General features: G+C 37.1%; 1 pseudogene; it reads right to left on the reverse strand.

The window, feature by feature from the left end:
- Positions 1-2,429: 2,429 nt before the first annotated feature.
- On the reverse strand, positions 2,430-4,175 carry LOC138843278 (elongation factor 1-alpha 1 pseudogene; annotated as a pseudogene).
- Positions 4,176-7,830: the final 3,655 nt, after the last annotated feature.

Genomic DNA, 7,830 nt, shown 5'->3' on the forward strand with positions numbered 1-7,830 from the left:
GATTCAGTATAACGTGCCCTTTTGTCTAACAAGAGTTTGCTTCTCTCTGATTCTTAAGTTTGTTGCTTAGAGAGAGCTGCAGCATGTTCAATTATTCATGTTTTCTAATTAAGCCCTGCTGATTGTGCCTAAATGGAAACTTTATTTTGGAGAGAATGTATTCTTAATGCTTTTCACTGCAACAACGATTTGTCAGATGGTGACATAAGTCTCTTCAGGATCCTTAGTAACCCATTCGTGGGGTTTAGAACTCACATATAGATATTATCTATCATGTTGATATCTATCATATTGAAAATCCCTAAGTTTCATGGCTTGTTTTGAGATGAAAGCGTCTGATATTTTGCTAATGACTTTTTAGTCACTGTCTGCACTGAAAATATCAGGAAATTATAAAACCAGTTTCTGTTGCTATGCGATTATTGAGCAGTTGCTATATGATACATTAAAATAGCATTCGTGTCAATCTTGAGTGAGGTGACACTTGTCTCTTCTTGGTTTCTCTGTAGATCAAATATTTTTTACTTAAAATTGGCCAGATTTCATTATTTTGGGCAATATTCATCCTCAAATCAAAAGGATGTTTGATTTCAAACATGAATATATCTGAATTATGTCTTCCCATTAAACTTCCCTACGGTAAATCTTCTGGAAGTTTAATCAATATATTATTCCTCAAGATAGTAAAAATCGTATTACATTATCCTTTTGCCCTCAAATCAAATTAATTGTATTCATTTCTAAAGAAACTTGCCTTTCTTGACTTTCATGATTTAAGTACATTTCCTTTATCCTACATTTTATTTAATTAGTAAAAAGGAAAGTTAGTTTAGTGAGCCATAATCTGTTTAAAAAACTGTCATAAATTATATATATATACATATGCTTTACTGATAATACTGAAATGAATAATCTAGTAACCTTAATAAAAGTGATAATAGATTAAAGTTATGAATTATCCATTTTGGCTAACACAATCAGATTTTATAGAGAAACAAGCATCCTGTAATTTCATAAGTGGTTAACATGTTTACACTGTGTATAGATGTTGAAATATTGCACTGTATCCAATAAAAATGTACAAGTATTTTGCACCAATAAAAACATCATTTAAATAAAATATTTTTAAAAATAAGGGAAACCTCAGCTGTAGTGTTGTTAAAATATTTTATGGATTTTATATTTAGCTATTATGTACTACATATTTTTGTCATTTTCTTCTGTAGCATTTACAGAGATTAAGGATGTATCTAGGATGTAATGATAGATCTTTATTAAGATATAACCTACATTTACTTGAGATATAAATACCTACTCACACGACTACATTCTCTCTAATTCATATTTCTATTCGTAGAAATAACATGGGACCTTGAACTAGAATACAAAAAAAAATTTATAAATTTTCTGTGCAGGTGCTATGGCTTAGCAGGTGAAGCTACCATTTGCCGTACCATCATCCCATATAGGCAGTAATTCAAGTCTTGTCTGCTCCACTTCTGATCCAGCTCCCTGTTATTGTACCTGAGAAGGCAGTGGAAGATGGCCCAAGTTCTTGGGACCCTGCATCCATGTAGGAGATCCAGATGAAGCTCCTAGCTCCTGGTTTCTTCTGGGCCCAGCCATTTAGGGATTGAACCTGTGGATAAAAGATATCTTTCTCTCTCTCTGTCTCTGCCTTTGCATTTCCTTCTCTGTATCTCTGCCTTTCAAATAAATAAATAAATCTTAAAATGGAAATTTCTTGAATTTTATTCAACTTTGAAAATTAAACTAAAAACAGATGAAATAATTTTGCATTTTTTCCCAAAACAACTCATTTTGTAAAGAAAATATTAACCATTTCCCTTATGATAAAAACACAGTGCGAATGAAACCTTTTCAAGTTTTGGATAGATCTTTATACATGACCTTGATCAGTTAAACAAGTGTTTCTAAGTGATTATGGTGTTATATACAGCCTTTTAATAAAGGAATTTAAATAGTATCATGCATTAATTTAGCAACTATAGTACTAGAAAATGGCATTATAGTTGGAAATTCAGTAAAGAAAAGACAGGATAGATACTCTGCAAACCTATTTATCTCAATTTCAAATCTATAATGGACACCTGAGTAGGTTCTCCAAATTTGTACTTGAATAGCACATAATACCCCTGAGAAAGAATTGATTTCTTTTTTTTTATTCTAGCAAATTTACTTGTAGCTACACAATTTTATATGCAACATTTCATCCCTTAAGATTACAGAATTTTGCTTTCTAAACTAAATTACATGTCAACAGTTCTATTCTAACCGGTAGGACTGCCAACAGCCCTCCATAGCTTAATACAAGCAACAGGTGGGAAAAAAATCCCTAACTCACGAATTTTTAACTTAAAATTCCAGCATATTCTAATCAGAAAAACCTGGAACACATTTTCACAGGTCCAGTGTTGACCAAAAGAAGACACAGTTTTCTCATTAAACTTTGTTTTAGTGGATCTCAAAATTCTGTGACAGATTTTTGGTCAAGTTGTTTCCATTAAAAAGTATTGATTTTAAAAACTAATAACTTAAAACTGCCAAGCACAAAAAAAAAAAAAAATGGTCCACAAAACATTCTCCTTTCTTCTGAAGGTATTACGATGCATTGTTATCATTAACCAGTCTTTTACTATTAAACTTAAATGGCCAATTGAGACAAACAGTTCTGAGACTGTTCTTCCACCACTGATTAAGACTGGGGTGGCAGGTATTAGGGATAATATTCATTTAGCCTTCTGAGCTCTCTGGGCAGACTTGTTGACCTTGCCAGCTCCAGCAGCCTTCTTGTCCATTGCATTGATCACTCCCACAGCAACCGTCTGTTTCATATCACGGACAGCGAAATGACCCAGAGGAGGATAGTCTGAGAAGCTCTCAACACCATGTGCTTGCCAGGATCCATCTCAACAATGGCAGCATCACCAGGTTTTAAGAATTTAGGTCCATCTTCCAAGTTCTTTCCAGAATGATGATCAGTCTTTTCCTTCAGCTCAGCAAACTTGCAAGTAACGTGAGCTGTGTGGCAATCCAGTACGGGGACGTACCCAGCACTGATCTGACCTGGATGGTTCAGGATGACCACCTGAGCAGGGAAGCCAGCTGCTTCCACTGGTGGGTCATTTTTGCTGCTACCAATAACGTTGCCAACGACGAACATCTTTGACAGACACATTCTTGACATTGAAGCCCACATTGTCCCCAGGAAGAGCTTCACTCAAAGCTTCATGGTGCATTTAGATGGACTTGACTTCAGTTATGACATTGACTGGAGCAAAAGTTGCAACCATGCAAGGTTTGAGAACACCAGTCTCCACTCAGCCCACAGGGACAGTGCCAATACCACCAGTTTTAAGAACAAACTGTAGGGGCAGACTCAGAGGCTTGTCAGTTGGTCTAGTTGGTGGAAGGATGCAATCCAGGGCTTCAAGCAGTGTGATTCCACTGGCATTGCTGTCTTTGCGGGTGACTTTCCATCCCTTGAACCATGGCATATTAGCACTTGGCTCCAGCATGTTGTCACCGTTCCAACCAGAAATTGGCACAAACGCTACTGTGTCAGGGTTGTAGCCAATTTTCTTAATGTAGGTGCTGACTTCCTTAACGATTTTCTCATATCTCTTCTGGCTGTAGGGTGGCTCAGTGGAATCCATCTTGTTATCACCAACGATTAGTTGTTTCACACCCAGTGTGTAAGCCAGAAGGGCATCCTCATGGGTCTGCCCATTATTGGAGATACCAGCTTCAAATTCCCCGACACTAGCAGCAACTATCAGGATGGCACAGTCAGCCTGAGATGTGCCTGTAATCATGTTCTTGATGAAGTCTCTGTGTCCTGGGGCATCAATGATAATCACGTAATACTTGCTGGTCTCAAATTTCCACAGGGAGATGTTGATGGTGATACCACGCTCACGCTCAGCTTTCAGTTTATCCAAGACCCAGGCATACTTGAAGGAGCCCTTTCCCATCTCAGCAGCTTCCTTCTTAAATTTTTCAATGGTTCTTTTGTCGATGCCACCACATTTGTAGGTCAGATGGCCAGTGGTGGTGGACTTGCCCGAATTTGCTGTCCAATGACGACATGTGAATTGATCTGAGTCTTTTCCTTTCCCATTTTGGCTTTGATTTAGCGGTGGTTTTCACGACACCTGTGTTCTGGCGGCAAATCCGTTGCGAAAAAAAAGTGGATTTCTTAAGTGTGTTGACAACAAATTTCTTTTGAATCAAGTTTTTTAAATCATTTTTTTGAATCAGTTTTTTTTAAAAAATTCTCTAAATTATTTATTCGTCAAGGGAAGATTATGTTTTGGAAGATTTTGAAGTGGATGAAACAGTTCACTATAGAAACATTGTGATGTTCACTTTCGATTCATCTCCCTTCTAATGGCCTCTGAAAGCAGTGGAAGAAAGCTTAAGTCCTTGGGCCCTGCACCCACCTGTGAGACCCTGATGAAGCTTCTGGCTCCTGGCTTTGGCCTGGGTCAGCCCTGGCCAGTGTAGCCATTTGGGGAGTAACCAGCAGGTAGAAAATAATTCATTCTCTCTCTCTCTCTCTCTCTCTCTCTCTCTCTATCTCTATCTCTATCTCTCTCTCATTTCTCTTTCTGTAACTCTGCCTTTCAAAAACATAAAAGAAACTTTAAAAAGAAATCAACACAGAAAGATGGTGACAATTTTTCATACCACTTCAAGATATCTAGAATTTAATTTCAGTTCAGATTATGTTCACTTCAAGATATCTAGAATTTAATTTCAGTTCAGATTATGTTTTTAGTATTTGCAGTCTTACAGATAAAGAACACCCATGACTATTAGGTGATCTTAATTTTTCTCTTCTTCAGAAGAAAAATTCTAATTCTTTATCCAACTAATGTACAGTATCTATCATTGTTTATCTCTGTTTTTTGAAATTTACGCCTCACAAGTGAGTTGGTTAGTTTTTGAACACTCTAGTGTGCATTAGTAAAATTTCTTCCTTTTTGAAGCTTGTTATCCTACTGGTTTTTAAATACTCTTTCCTGGTTTTCTTTTCACTGCTCTGTGCTGTGCAATGTCCTTCACAGAGTCTCTTATACTGCCCTTCCATCAGAGTCATTTCTCAGGATGCTTTTCTTGTACTTCTGATTCCACTAGATAGATTCTTTCTCAGTTTATCTCATGGACTTCTGTGAGAGATTCAAAATACCTAACGCTAACCCAGACCATTTCTGCTGACCTCTGTACTCTCATTCTATCTACCTATGCATATCCAAAACACTCAATCAAAAAAACAAAAGTAATCATGCCCTCCCATATTTCCTTGTGCATCTGTGTTTCCTACTCAGTAAACATATAATCACATGTCATTGCTAAGTCATAAATCTTAAACATATCTTTGATTTCTTCCATTCATTTATTATGAATTCCTTATTTTATTAAAAATCATAGAGCATTCCAATGCCAGCAATTATATGCTACATCACAGACACAGTGGCAATACTCCCTGTCTTCCTGAAGATTTTGCTCCAGGTGATGAAACAGATATTAAACAAATATTTAGGATAAAAATGAAAATACAGCTATGTTAAAAGTTCAGAATGAGAGGTACTTGGTTTTAGGAGATCTTGTAATGGGACTCTCGACTTAATCAGGGAGATCAGTGAAGGCTTTTCAGAGGAAGTGAAACTTGAGTCAGGATCTGAAGTGTGGTGATTGAGTTAACTGGTTTACTAGACAGAAAATGGAGTTCCAATGGGAAATTGCAAGTGCAATGGCTATCAGGCTGGAGGAAGCACAGTATGTGAGAGCCGTTGAAAGAAGGGCTAGTGACCTGAGGAGTTGTCATGACTAATGAGAATAGAAGAGCAAGACAGACATGTTCCATAGAACTTTTAAAGGTTCTATGAGAAATGGTGAGATATTTGTGAGTTCAGGTAGGAGGGTGACATAACTAGTATGCTGTATAACATCTAGTTGACAGATGTTATTAATTCTTAATATTCCCTGAATTTGTCCCCTCTCTGTCATTCTCCTCGCATTCCTACTTGAAATAAATGATACCCAATTTTATTTTCCTACCTCTATTCTATCTCTGATAATACTTTCAGTGTGCCTGGGAAAAAATGACTGAAAGCTATTGTATTACTTAGTGTTTCCTAAAATTTCTAAAGAATATCCATGCCCAGTGATTTTTTAAGAGGAAACGATTTCATGGTCACTTCATTTTGGAAGCATCCCATAATCTACCCCTACTTGTTGATTACCAGTGAAAATCTTGCAGAAAAGACTGTGATTACTTTTATTGAACCAGTTATTTTTCAAGGTTAATTGACCATAGTCTCCTATTTTCTCCTCTTAAATAGCAATAGCATCTTTCAACATTAATGGCCTTTAGAAAGTGCTTTGAGATCATTATGTAGAGCATAAATGCTGACCTCCCGAGCATGGGATAGAGAACTCCAGTTTAGGACTTGTTTTATTCCCTCTTGGCTTCAACCTTTCTAACACTCACCTTTGACACATGTTCAACAGATTTATACAGCTGTCCACATTTATTTTATGGTTCTTATTAATTTACAGTTTCTCTCTGGTGAAAATCTGGCCTTATCTGGGCCAGCATAATGGCACAGTGTGTAAAGCCACTACATGTGATGCTGGCATTCCATATCAGAGCATTTGTTTAAGTTCTGGTTGCTCCCCATCTGACCTAGCTTTCTTCTAATGCAGGTGTGAAGAGAGCAGAGGATTATCCTGGCTCCTGGCTTTGGCTTGTCCTGATCTCTTGGAATATATTTCTCTCTCTCTCTCTCTCTCTCTCTCTCCCCTCCACCCTCTCAGTTTGACTTTAAAACAAGTAAGTAAACAAATAAATGTTCTTTTATTGTTTTACTCTAGGACTCATTTCTATTCAAGATAACTGAGTTACCAACTAGACTGAGGCCACTTTCCTTACCTTCCAGTCTTAGTTAAAATCAGAGTCCTATCTTCTTGGGCATACGTTTACTTTAAAATCATCACAATTTGTTGTTTATTATTTATTTATTTATTGCTTTACTTATGCATTTGAGTTATGGAGTGATAGTAACAGAGAGAACTGTTAGCCACAGGCTCATCTGAACCTCCAAATGTCTGCAACAGCCGAAACAGTACCAGATCTGTGTGTGAATTCAATCCAAGTCTCCCACATGAGGAGCGGCAACCCAATTAAACAAGCCATCATTCTGCCTCCCACTGGGAAAAGGATCTGTGCTGGCAGGAAGCCTGGAGTCTGGAACCACAGCCAGGTAGCAAACTCAGGTACTCTAATGTGCACATGGGCATACTAATGGGCATCTTAACTACTAAAAAAAAAAAAAAAAAAATCCTTTCCCATCACTTACTTTAGAAAATGTAACTCCTAAATGGCAGTGAGTACATTTCTCTAGCATCCTCCCTTACTAGCACGGCTCTTGGGAATAAGATCAGGTAAAACAAATGCCTGTTGAATAATTGAACAAATTCAAGGAACTGAACTGAAAACTTTTGCAAATGAAGGAGAACGGTAGAGTTCCATTTCTCACTAAGCTTGAAATTTGGTGGGGGAGCAGGATAAAATGAATATGGTAAGAGAAGACTAAGGAAAATCCCCAGAGGTAAGTACACAAATTTATATACAACTAGATGAACTGTAGAAAGATATATGAGGAAGGTATTGTAATATCACATGATATTTCTGTAGAAGAAAGATGGATATTTCAGACAGAGCTGAGAAGTGCAAGCCCATGTATACCCAGGAGACAAAGTGTCTCTCAATGTATGTGGTACGCAGACAGGTTTTTTTAATCA

The sequence above is a fragment of the Oryctolagus cuniculus genome, chromosome 8 (genome assembly GCF_964237555.1).
Source record: "Oryctolagus cuniculus chromosome 8, mOryCun1.1, whole genome shotgun sequence".
In the NCBI taxonomy this organism is placed as follows: Eukaryota; Metazoa; Chordata; class Mammalia; order Lagomorpha; family Leporidae; genus Oryctolagus; species Oryctolagus cuniculus.